General features: G+C 40.2%; 1 pseudogene; it reads left to right on the plus strand.

Annotated features, from left to right (window-relative positions):
* The first annotated feature begins 294 nt into the window (after positions 1 to 294).
* LOC115733010 lies at positions 295 to 2,330 on the plus strand (annotated as a pseudogene).
* Positions 2,331 to 11,910: the final 9,580 nt, after the last annotated feature.

Genomic DNA, 11,910 nt, shown 5'->3' on the forward strand with positions numbered 1-11,910 from the left:
AGAAGAGTTATCACCACGAAATTGCTAGCACAATTAAGGTGGTGATTTTCGCGAGCTCATCTTTCCGTTCGACATTGCGATTGGTGGTGTGTCTGAACTAGAGGCCCGACACTTGTGGGGCTCGGATCGAAGAACATCTAAACCTATTTCGTTTCAAGCACGCTTCAAGAGGTAATCCGTTAAACCCCTTTGTTGCACGTGTTTTTCGATTGAAACGCACGAACTACGCCTCTGGAGATACGTGTATAGGTTTTTATTTACTTCCGCTGCGTATTTTATATGATTTATTTGCCTATGCATGTTACGTGTATCCCAACAGCCTCCAGTTCGGGCAGAGTGGTGAAGTTGGTCCTCTTGAGCAAGAAGCTGGCGGGCAACCTCTCGGACTCGGTTGGCAAGTTGGACCACCTGAAATTCCTCAATCTCTCTCGCAACCTCCTCGTGAGCACGCTCCCTGAATCTCTCCTCCACCTCCCTAATTTGGAGGTCCTCGATCTCAGCTACAATGAATTCTCTGGACCAGCCCGGAGAGCACCAACTTGCCCTTGCTCCGCGTTTTCAGCATCAACAAAAATTTCTTCAGTGGGTCTCTGCCCGTAAGGATATGCACGAACTCGACCATTGAGGTGCTTAATCTCGCTGTCAATTTATTTCTCTAATGTTATCCTGCCGGGGACTCGGCAATTGTAGCTCCTTACAGAACCTTTCCTTAGCCTCCAATAGTCTCTCGGGTGGAATCAGTGAAGACATATTCACTCTGGGCCAGTTGGTCCAGTTAAGCCTTCAGGAGAACTTGTTTTCAGGGCCGCTCAGCAGCGGGATCGGCAATCTGACAGAACTGGTTCGGCTGGACATTTCCACAAACGGATTCTTTTGGTCAAACCGGGATGTGTTTCAGAGCATGAAGAAGCTGCAGTACTTCATAGCTCAGACCAATGGCTTCGTGGGCTCTATCCCGTCTTCCTTGTCCAATTTGCCGTCACTTATGTTTCTCAACTTGAGGAACAACTTGCTGACCGGAAGGATAGGTCTTAATTGCTCGGCATTGACCAGTCTGGTGTTTCTAGATTTGGCTACCAACAAATTCAGGAGTCCTGTACCTGAAAATTTGCCCAATTGCCAGCAGCTGCAGAACGTGAACCTTGTGCGGAACAAGTTCACAACCCCGATACTTCAAAGCTTCAAGAACTTCTCCGGACTTGTTTTCCTGTCGATCTCGAATTCGAGCCTAACGAACCTCTTGTTTGCACTCAGAATCCTTTAGCACTGCAAAAACTTCGACAGTTTTGGTTCTCACCCAGAATTACTTGGATGAGGAATTCCCTGGCGACGCAAGTTTGAGTTTTGCGAAGCTTAAGGTTCTTATTATCGCGCATGGTCGACTGAGGGGTTCAATGCCCCAATGGGTGCGTGGTTGCACCCGTTTACAGTTGCTGGACTTGTCCTGGAACAGTTTGGGTGGAACAACCCTGCCGTGGATTGGCCACTTCCAATCTTCTTTTATCTGGACTTATCGAACAACTCATTTGTGGGCGAGATCCCAAAAGAGATCACCAGATTGCCTAGGCTCACCCTCATCCAGAAGAATATGTCGATGGTGGAACCTTCTTCAGAATTCCCGCTCTTCATGAAGATGGTTGTGACCGTGAGGGGTCTGCAGTACAATCAAGTTACAAGCTTGCCGCCGGCTGTTGATCTCGGATGCAACTCTCTCAACGGATCAATCTGGCCGGAGTTCAGGGATATGAAGAATGTGCATATCTTGGATCTCAGGAATAATTTCTTATCTGGTTCGATTACCGACAGCTTATCCAGAATGACTAGTCTAGAGACTCTCGATCTGTCTTACAACAATCTGCCGGAAAGCATACCTTCCTCGTTGGTGCGTCTCAACTTTCTATCCGAGTTCAGCGTTCCATATAAAAATTTGTCTGGGCCGGTTCCTCGCCAAGGCCAGTTTCCAACCTTTTCGAATTCGAGTTTTGAAGGAAACAACCTGTGTGGTGATCATGCTCCCCCCTGCCCGGCGAGTCAAAGTCATCCTGGATCCGCCGATCATAGTCAAAATCATTCTGCATCCGCCGGTCATGCCGTGAGCGAGAGAAACCTTGGAATGGCCATTGGAGTCGCATTTGGAATGGCTATTGGAATTGCATTGGGAACAACTAAGACCGGTGATTCTTGTTCGCGTGTGATAATCAGATTTTGTGCTTATGTTAAGTCAAGTACGTAAGTAGACCCCAAAAAAAAGGAAAAGTCAAGCACGTAAGTTACTCATTTATTAGAAGAGGAAATGACACGAATTGTTCATAAATTCAATAAGCAATGTCATCCTTGTACTTTTCGTTCATACTTTTAATTCATTTAATATGGTCTTTTTTTTTCTTTTTTATTTATTTATTTATTTAATATGGTCTTTGAACTATTCTTAATTGTACAATATAGTGCTTAAACTTTCAATTTGTTCAACAATCTCATAACTTATCAACAAATCTAAATGAGTCGTTTAGTAATATTAGTAAGTATGCCTAATTACATTATTGACCATGCTTTAGAATATCTTTTCATTTCAACCCTTTCGCTATATCAATAAATAGATCAACAAAAAAAAAAAAAGAGCTATCTTTTCATTATCTTTTTGCCATTTTGGTCCTCATTAATATTACATTAGTGCCGTTGAAGTGAATTCAACTTATATATTCTATAAAATTAAAATTAGAAATCATTTAGAGTTGTATCCAGTTGATATTCGAGCTAGTCAAGAGTGTTCATAAGTGCATCTGGGAGATACACGTGCTTATATTAATCTAAATAAGGTTCCTTATTTATTTAGGTCAATTAAATTTTCAATAATCGAAATCTAGTTCCTTCTGTTAGGTTGATTTATCTATAGATGCTCATATTTATATTGATCTAACTTTTGTTCCATAATTCTTTAGATTATAAAATAATCTACATCTTGTTACTAATTGTTGGATTGACAATATTTTCAATCGTTTTTTGTTGGGTGTTTTCTGAAAAATAACAAACCAGATTTTTTATTAATATAAGTATTTGTTTCTATAGATCACTTAATATTATTCAGAAATGTACTTAGAAAACATTTGGACATAAAGTAGCTCGAATATCAACTTGATACAACTCTAAATGATTGCTAGTTTCACTATTATAGAGGTCATAAATTAAAATTACTTAAACAGAACTATTGAAACATTTATAAAGATCAAAAGATAATAAAAATGTATCATATTCTTTGTTGACATAGGAAAATGATTGAAACGAAATTATATTAAAAAATATAGGCAAAAAGATAATAATTAGTACGAAAGACTTGATGTGACTTTGTTGTCGAAAGCTGAGGGACTCGATTGAACAAATTGAAAGTTTAGGGAGACCCATTGATCAAATTAAAACGCCGGAGACAACATTGCACATTGAGCCAAAGTATAAGGACTAGAATTGCCTATTTCACTTACTATATGTTGGTCTAATCCTAATAATTGGTTATTTACAGCCCAGATCCCTTAAAAAACACCAACACACCCATAGGCAATTCTCATTATCTTTTCATCCAATGATCAGTCAAAGATCTAATGTGTCAACTCCGCATATAATTATCTCTATGTCGCTTTGCTGAATTGGATTTGAGGCACTGAAACACTGCCGATCCGGTCGGCGTCGTTTGTCGTGCTTGAAGCCCCTGTCTCTTGGCAAGTCCCATTCTCGAAGAAGATGGCGTTTAAGAATGTTCCCTGCCTTCAAGAGCTTCCGCAAGAAACTGCACGAAACACATTGACTCCGGCAGAAGCCAGTCCTTCGAAGTGAGCTCTTCATCAGATCTTTGACTGAAACATAATAAGAGAGTCGAGCAAGAAGAAAATCCGATCAAATATCGAGAGAAATCATGAGATCAAAGTTTCAGAGAAGGCCGCAAACGAACGCGGACACGAACGGGATTTGATTGTGTTCTAGGGTGCTCAAACTACTGATGGGCTCTCAGAGGCGACGACAAAGGCTTGGAGGCGACGGCAGAGGCGGCTTGGAAAGTGAAGTAAAGAGGGATTGAAAATGAAAAGCATAAAGGTTTGGTCTTGGTCGTGAGGTGAAAAGGAAGAGGGGGAAGGGGGGGGCGGGGGGGGGGATGTCGCGCAGAGATAGTTGGTTCTCGTCAAGAGAGATGAAGGAGGGAGGGGGTAACAGAGAAGTAACAGAGACGGAGATGGGGAGTTTTGAAAATTTGCTGATAAGTGGGACCGCAATTGACACCTGTCGATTTCTGTATGGAGTGTCTCGTTGATGACCTGGCAAGTAAAGGCTATTGGGGTTAACAATACAATGTAGATGGCGGTGAATAGATTGTTTCAAAGAATTTTGATAATATTGCGGAAAACAACCACTACTCTAGAAAGATCAGGTCAACAAATGTTTCGAGTGTCATGACCTGATTGTTCTTGAAAGTGAGAGAGAATAAGAGCACACAATGATTTAACGAAAATCACCAAAGTATATTTGAAAATCAGGAGTAGCAGATATTATAAATGTCTTATGGAGCTAATGTGTAGATGTTAGTTAAATGCGAAAGTAAAAGATAGCGCAGAACAATATGAAAAACATTCTTGAAACAACAAGTTAAACTTCAAATATCTGGTCAAATCTTTGCAGAGACATTGTAGAAATTAGGTCAAGCAAATGTTTGAAATTACGAGGGAAGATTGTGTGCTAAGTGTATAATGAATGAGAGAAAAACAGTAGGTGATATAAAAAAATTGGGTGAGCAAATGTTTCACAAAACAATATCTGAATGTGTGCAAGATTGAGTAAAAAATCAAGTGAAATGTAAGGACATAAGATATATAGTGATTATCCCCAAGCCTACATCCACTCTCAAGATTAATAGCCGCAATTTGGGCTGGAATCCAATACTTCAAGATAAGTTACAAACAACAGGTATCGTCTTTCCAATAGATTACACTATCGGGACTCACGCACTGCTCTCACTCTTGTACACTTGATCTTTGAAATAATTGCAATACAAAAAGATCACAATAGAGAAGATCTTTCAAGAGAACAAAGAAACACCGAGAAGAAAAGTAGCTATCAATAATATTTGGATTCTACATTGTGTTCTCTAATATTTTGGCCTAAATGGTCTTCCATTATATAAACAACTTCATTCTTCTCGTTGGAGAGGCTTGAGAAGTCCAACTGACCATTAGAGATCCATTGAACTGCTGCAACAATTGTTTCTAACAATGTTCTGAAACCACTGCTCCGATACTATTTGGAAAAGCTGACAGAGCAAACAGCTATATTCCCATATAGACTTCTTAATCTTTCTGTACGGATTTTTCACCAGCCAACGACTATAATGTTTTTCCAACAAACATCAGCACATGCTTGCTTTTTAAACATATCAAGACCCGATATAGACATAAACATTATCACAGTTGATCTTTGGGTCCATTGATGTTGTTTATAGAAAAACAGGAGGGATGACTTCTGATCAATCATCCAATGACCCTCTTGAGTGTCTTAGCATCCAAAGACGTCACCTTGATAATAGATTGACTATGGTACCTTAAGTCATCATGAACACCTCGTTATCCTTAACTTGTGTTCCTCCTTGTCAAGATTTTCATCCTTGTACCTAGTCTTTGCTAAAGTCACATAGGACATTGATATCATCCCAATATCTATAGCGTCTATATTCTTCAAGACCGAAGATTTGGTCAGTTGATCAAGTTATCAGCACCTTTCGGAACCTAACATATGCACGTTCCCTCACCAATAATTAGGACGTCTAGATCTTTACTAGTCTATTGATTCTGTTCACCCGATCTTCCACCCAATATATATAAGGCAACTGCTCTTTGCCAAAGATCTGCTGCTCCAATTTGGTGCACCCAATCTTTCTTCTGGTTCTTCCAAACATATTGACAATTTCGACTCTATCAAGTTGTTCGCCTTCACAAAGTCCATCCACTATTCGCCCGATCTTTATACCTCCAAGCCACTATTGAAAGCGAATCCGTGCTACATAGCCAAACCATCACAAACATCGACATTCTTCTCGGCTTGTTCATCCTCGATCAAAGTCCTTTTAGATGTTCACCTTATGTGAAGCTGCTTTCAGCTCGTAGACATATTTACCGCTCAATATCTTGTTCACTTCAGAAATCGACTACCAACCCTAAAGATCAGCATAGAACTCTAAACATTGGCAGAACATATCTTTATCTCGGAAACATCTAGTGTATTAACTATATAACGGCTTGTGCATTTATCACCTGGTATGACTCAATCAATACACACATTAGTAGCCTTTGATTGTCTTTATTATCATCAAAACAAGATTGAAAATTTTCGAATAATCACCACATTGGTGATATTCCTAGCAAAGACCACCCAATATTTTTTCCAATTACATTGGGGTGGGCTGTACTTCTGCTTAGGCTCTGTTCGAGGGAGGAGACATCCAAAGTAGTGAAAATCTTTCTTTGGTTTTTGTGTTTAAAGGGGGAAAATCCTACTTCATTTTTTCTTTTTGTAAGTCGTATAAATAGAATCTAAGGGCTTGTTTGGTAATGTTTTTGTTCCTCTAAATTTTTTTCTCCAGAGCAAAAAAGAATCATAAACATTTTTGGTAACGCAAATGATTATGATTCTGTTCTTGAGAATACTTTTGGACAAAAAATAAGAACAAAAAAAAAAGTTGGTTCTCTAAAAAAAGAACACTTTTGAGAATAAAAAAGGCAACGATAGTCTTCTCTCACTTTTGTGGGGCGCTTATAAGGTGTGGGCTGGGTCAACTCAACCCGGTTCAAATAATTTTTTTAAATAAATATTTCATAAATTAATAAAAAATAGAAAATGATTAAACAATGCAAAAAAAGGAAAATTCATAAAAATTTTGAAAAACACAAAAATTAGGAGATGTGTCATTTCAGCTAGCCAATCCTATTTTTGACGATTTTGTCTTCCGATTTCTCCCAAGTGACAATTTTACCTTCATGGGAAAATTGTTATGAAAAATATCAAAAAATCCCAAAAAATATCAAAAGTAAGAAATGGGTCCATTCGAGTGGCTGATCCTATTTTTGGTGATTTTGACTTCCGACTTTTGCTAAATTCTGTCTGACTTGTTGCCAAAGTACCATGCTGCATCAATGACTATCCTCATGTTATCCAAAATGGAAAGTCATCAAATGTGATTATGTAATTATTTGATTTAAATGACAAATTGGGAAGAGAAATTATTTCCAAAAACAGAAATTTTGTGTAGTTACCAAACGCGTTTCTATTCCGAAAATAGAAATTTTATGCAGTTACCAAATGCGTTATGATTCCCTAAAACTCATCCAGGACATAGAATAAAAAAAATCGATTCTAATCAGAATCGCTTTTTTAAAATAGAAAACGTTACCAAACAGGTCCTAAGATGCACTTTCACGGATAGTCGATTCCGAAGGGCAATCTGAGACCAGCAACATAACTGAAAATCAGTATCCATTCAGCTTCATGATCGTAGTTAAATTCACAACGAAAATAAGAGCTAAACTATCACCGTAATATAGCAGACATAATATACTAAAAACGTGTCTTCAAGCTGACTAGAAGTATTCAAATTCTTCTAAGTCCTCCTCCATGGAAAGTTAAAAGTGGTGCAAAATCAAATCTCGGAACACATACATATAAGAGCCTCCACCATACTGAGGTGGAGGGGCTGTGAAACATGCATGTCAACCACACGAGCTCTCGTGTCCAAAAGAATATGGCCTTTGACGCTGCAGTTGAGCTGGCACGGCCAAACGTCTCCAGCAATGAGAAAGAGAATAGATGTATGGACGCATTTACTTTTCCATCGATTCAAGATTTCAAAGTTGAGACCACAAGGTTTCACATGTTACGACCAAAGACTTAAATGTCAGCCCATCTTTTCTTTGTTCTTTCACTCGTCCCTTCCCACAAGGCAGCGGAGGAGGACCAATTGGGTTGGGATCCAGACCCAACAAGCGCAATGAAGCCAGAGCGCAAAATTTCTTGCTCAGTTCTCTCACCACAACTCTTCTTTTCTTGATTCTTCTCTTTGCTTCACAGTGAAGCAAGCAAGAGAAGATAGGAAGCCGATGAAGCACCAAGACTTCGATTTTCTTGCCTCCTCTTCTCTCTCTCTCCATGCTTGCACGCTCTACATTTCGCAACTCTTGATCCTTGTCAATGTGGGCTTCTCCGTCGCTTAATCCCTAGACGGCCCTTTTCCTCTGTTACTTTCTTCGTACCGTTTCTGCGATCAATCATAATTGGGTGCTCTGTTCTTTCATATGGGTGTTTGGGATTCGCAGTGGGCGGTCGTCGCCGTCTCTTGGCTTTGCCTCCAAACGCAGGTCCTGCACTCTGAAGAGTTCCTCCATGTATGCAATTCGAGCGATGCCGAGGCATTGCTAGACTTGATGAGCAACTTTGAGTCCCCGGTCGACAGTTGGGGACTGGATGCCTCCGCCAATTGCTGCGACTGGCCGGGCGTGGTGTGCAACTCATCGTCTTTTCTTGGCCTGAGCGACAGTTCCTCCGGCTCGGGCAGAGTGGTGGAGTTGGTCCTCGCAAGCAAGAAGCTTGCGGGCAACCTCTCGGACTCGGTCGGCAAGTTGGACCAGCTGAGATTCCTCAATCTCTCTCACAACCTCCTCGCGAACACACTCCCTGGATCTCTCCTCCACCTCCCTAATTTGCAGGTCCTCGATCTCAGCTACAATGAATTCTCGGGGCCGGTCCCTGAGAGCGCCAATTTGCCCTCGCTCCGCGTTTTCAACATCTCTGAGAACTCTTTCAATGGTTCTCTGCCCGTGTGGATTTGCGCCAAGTCAACCCGCCTTCAGGTGCTCAACCTGGCTGTCAATTATTTCTCTGATGTTATCCTGCCGGGACTCGGCAATTGTAGCTCCTTGCAGAACCTTTCTCTAGCCACGAACAGTCTCACGGGTGGGATTAGTGGAGATATCTTCACTCTGGGTCAGTTGGTCCAATTAAGCCTCCAGGAGAACTCTTTTTCAGGGCCACTCGGCCGCGGGATCGGTAACCTCACGGAACTGGTTCGGCTGGACATTTCGACAAATGGATTCTCGGGGTCGATCCCGGACGTGTTTCAGGAAATGAAGAAGCTGCGGTACTTCATAGCTCAGACCAATGGCTTCGCAGGCTCCATCCCTTCTTCCTTGTCCAATTTGCCGTCGTTTACGGTTCTCAATTTGAAAAACAACTCGCTGACTGGCACGATAGTTCTCAATTGTTCGGCATTGTGCAGTCTGATGTCTCTGGATTTAGGTTCCAACAATTTCAGGGGCCCTGTCCCCGAGGATTTGCCCAATTGCTGGCAGCTGCAGAATGTGAACCTTGCACGAAACAAGTTCACAACCCCGATACCTCAAAGCTTCAAGAACTTCTCCAGCCTTGTGTACCAGTCGATCTCGAATTCGGGCCAAACGAACCTCTCGTCTGCACTCGGGATCCTTCAGCACTGTGGAAATTTGACAGTTTCGGTTCTCACTCTGAATTACTTCGACGAAGAATTGCCCGGCGATGCAAGTTTGAGTTTTCCAAAGCTTAAGGTTCTTATCATGGCGAGTGGCCGGCTGAGGGGTTCCATGCCCCAGTGGGTGCGTGGATGCACCCGTTTGCAGTTGCTGGATTTGTCCTGGAACAGTTTGGGTGGACCGATCCCGCCGTGGATCGGCGACTTCCAATCTCTCTTTTATCTGGACTTATCAAACAACTCGTTCGTGGGTGAGATCCCCAAAGAGATTACCGGATTGCCTGCCCTCATCCACCGCAATATGTCAATCCTGGAGCCTTCTCCTGATTTTCCGCTGGTCAGGATGACGAATATGAATGCGATGGGGCTGCAATACAGACAATTTACACGCTTTCCACCAACCTTGGATCTCGGAGGCAACTGTCTCGACGGATCTATCTGGCCCGAGTTTGGGAATTTAAAAAATGTCCATATCTTGGTTCTCAGCAAAAACTTCTTGTCAGGTTCGATTCCTGACAGTTTATCCGGAATGACTAGCCTGGAGACTCTTGATCTATCTTACAACAATCTGTCGGGAAGCATACCTTCCTCGTTGGTGCGTCTGAACTTTATGTCCAAGTTCAGCGTTGCATATAACAATTTGTCCGGGCCCGTTCCTCGCGAAGGCCAATTTTCAACCTTTCTGAATTCGAGTTTCGAAGGAAACAACCTCTGTGGTGATCATTATCCCACCAGCCCAGCGGGTCAAAGTTGTTCTGGATCCACCGATCGTATTCAAAATCATTATGGATCCGCCGATCATGCCCTGAGCGATAGAAACCTTGGATTGACCATTGTACTTTCAGTCGGAATGGCCGTTGGAATTGCATTGGGAATGACTAGGATCGGTGATTCGTGTTCACGGGTGATAATCAGATTTTGTGCTTGTGTTAAGTCAAGTATGTAAGTTACCCTTTCTTAGCATAGGAAATGACACAGAATAGTTCTTAAATCCAATGTGCAATGTCATCCCGAAACTTTTAGTTCGTTTACTGTTAGTTTTTAAATTATTCCTAAATGTTCAATGTAGTACTCAAACTTTCAATTTGTTCGACGCAGTCTCTTAACTTTTCAACAAAGTCAAACTTCGTAATATGAATGAGTATGCCTAATCATTGCTCATATTTTAGAATAACTTTTTATTTCGATCCTTTTCCTATATCATTAAATAGATCAATAGCAAAATATGCTATCTTTTCAATATCATTTTTCCATTTTTTTGGTCCTTATAAATATTGCTTTAGTTCCATTTAAGTAAATTCAACTTATATGTTCTACAATAGTAAAAGTATAAGCCAAGTTAAAGTTGTATGGGATTGATATTCGAGCTATTTTTTATCTAATTGTTTTCATGAATACATCGAGGAACGATATTAATGTACCTGTAGATACACGTACTTACATTAATCTAAATGTTGTTCATTATTTTTTTAGATTGCTTAAATTTCCAATAATCTAAATCTTGTTCCTAATTTGTTAGATTGATTTCTTTATAGATGCTCATAGTTATATTAATCTAACTCTTGTTCCATATTTTTTTAGATTGATAAAATTTTCAATAATCTAAATCTTCTTCCAAATTGTTGGATTAACAAAATTTTCCATGTCTTGTGTTTGGTGTTTAAAAAAAAAAAGGAAACAAGATTTAGATTAATATAAGTATGTATATCTATAGATAAATTACTATTATTCCTAAATGTACTTATGACAGAACTTAGACATAAAATAACTCGAATATAAACTTGATATCACTCTATATGATTTCTAGTTTTACTATAATAGAAATCATAAGTTAAGATTTGCTTTAATGGAACTATCGACATATTTATAAAGACTAAAAGGTAATAAAAATCTATAAGATCTTTTGTGGATTTAGGAAAAGGAATGAAATGAAAAGACATTAGAAAAATTTAGGCAACACTGTAATTGCGAAAACTTGTAATTAATACGAAAGGATTGATTTGACTTTATTGTTGATAGTTGAGGGACTTGGAAAATTAAAAGTTTGAAGGATTATATTGAACATTTAGGAATAGCCCAAAGACCCTATTGATCACATTAAAAGTTTAAGGACGAAATTGCATATTGATCCAAAATTTAAGGACTAAGAGTGTCAATTCCACCTACTAGATATCGACCGAGAAGAAGAGGAAGAAGATGGCGTTCAGACTATTCACTACCTTCAAGAGCTTCCGCAGAAACTGCATGAAATATTATTGTCTACCCTCCTTAGTACGCGCTCCGGGTAAGACGAGCTAGTATGGACCGGGAACAAATAAGGAACATCCTCGGTAAAAAGCGGGTTTGTCAGAAGGCGAGCTCCAAACAATCAGCGGAACGCA

This window comes from Rhodamnia argentea, chromosome 8 (assembly GCF_020921035.1).
Source record: "Rhodamnia argentea isolate NSW1041297 chromosome 8, ASM2092103v1, whole genome shotgun sequence".
Lineage (NCBI taxonomy): Eukaryota > Viridiplantae > Streptophyta > Magnoliopsida > Myrtales > Myrtaceae > Rhodamnia > Rhodamnia argentea.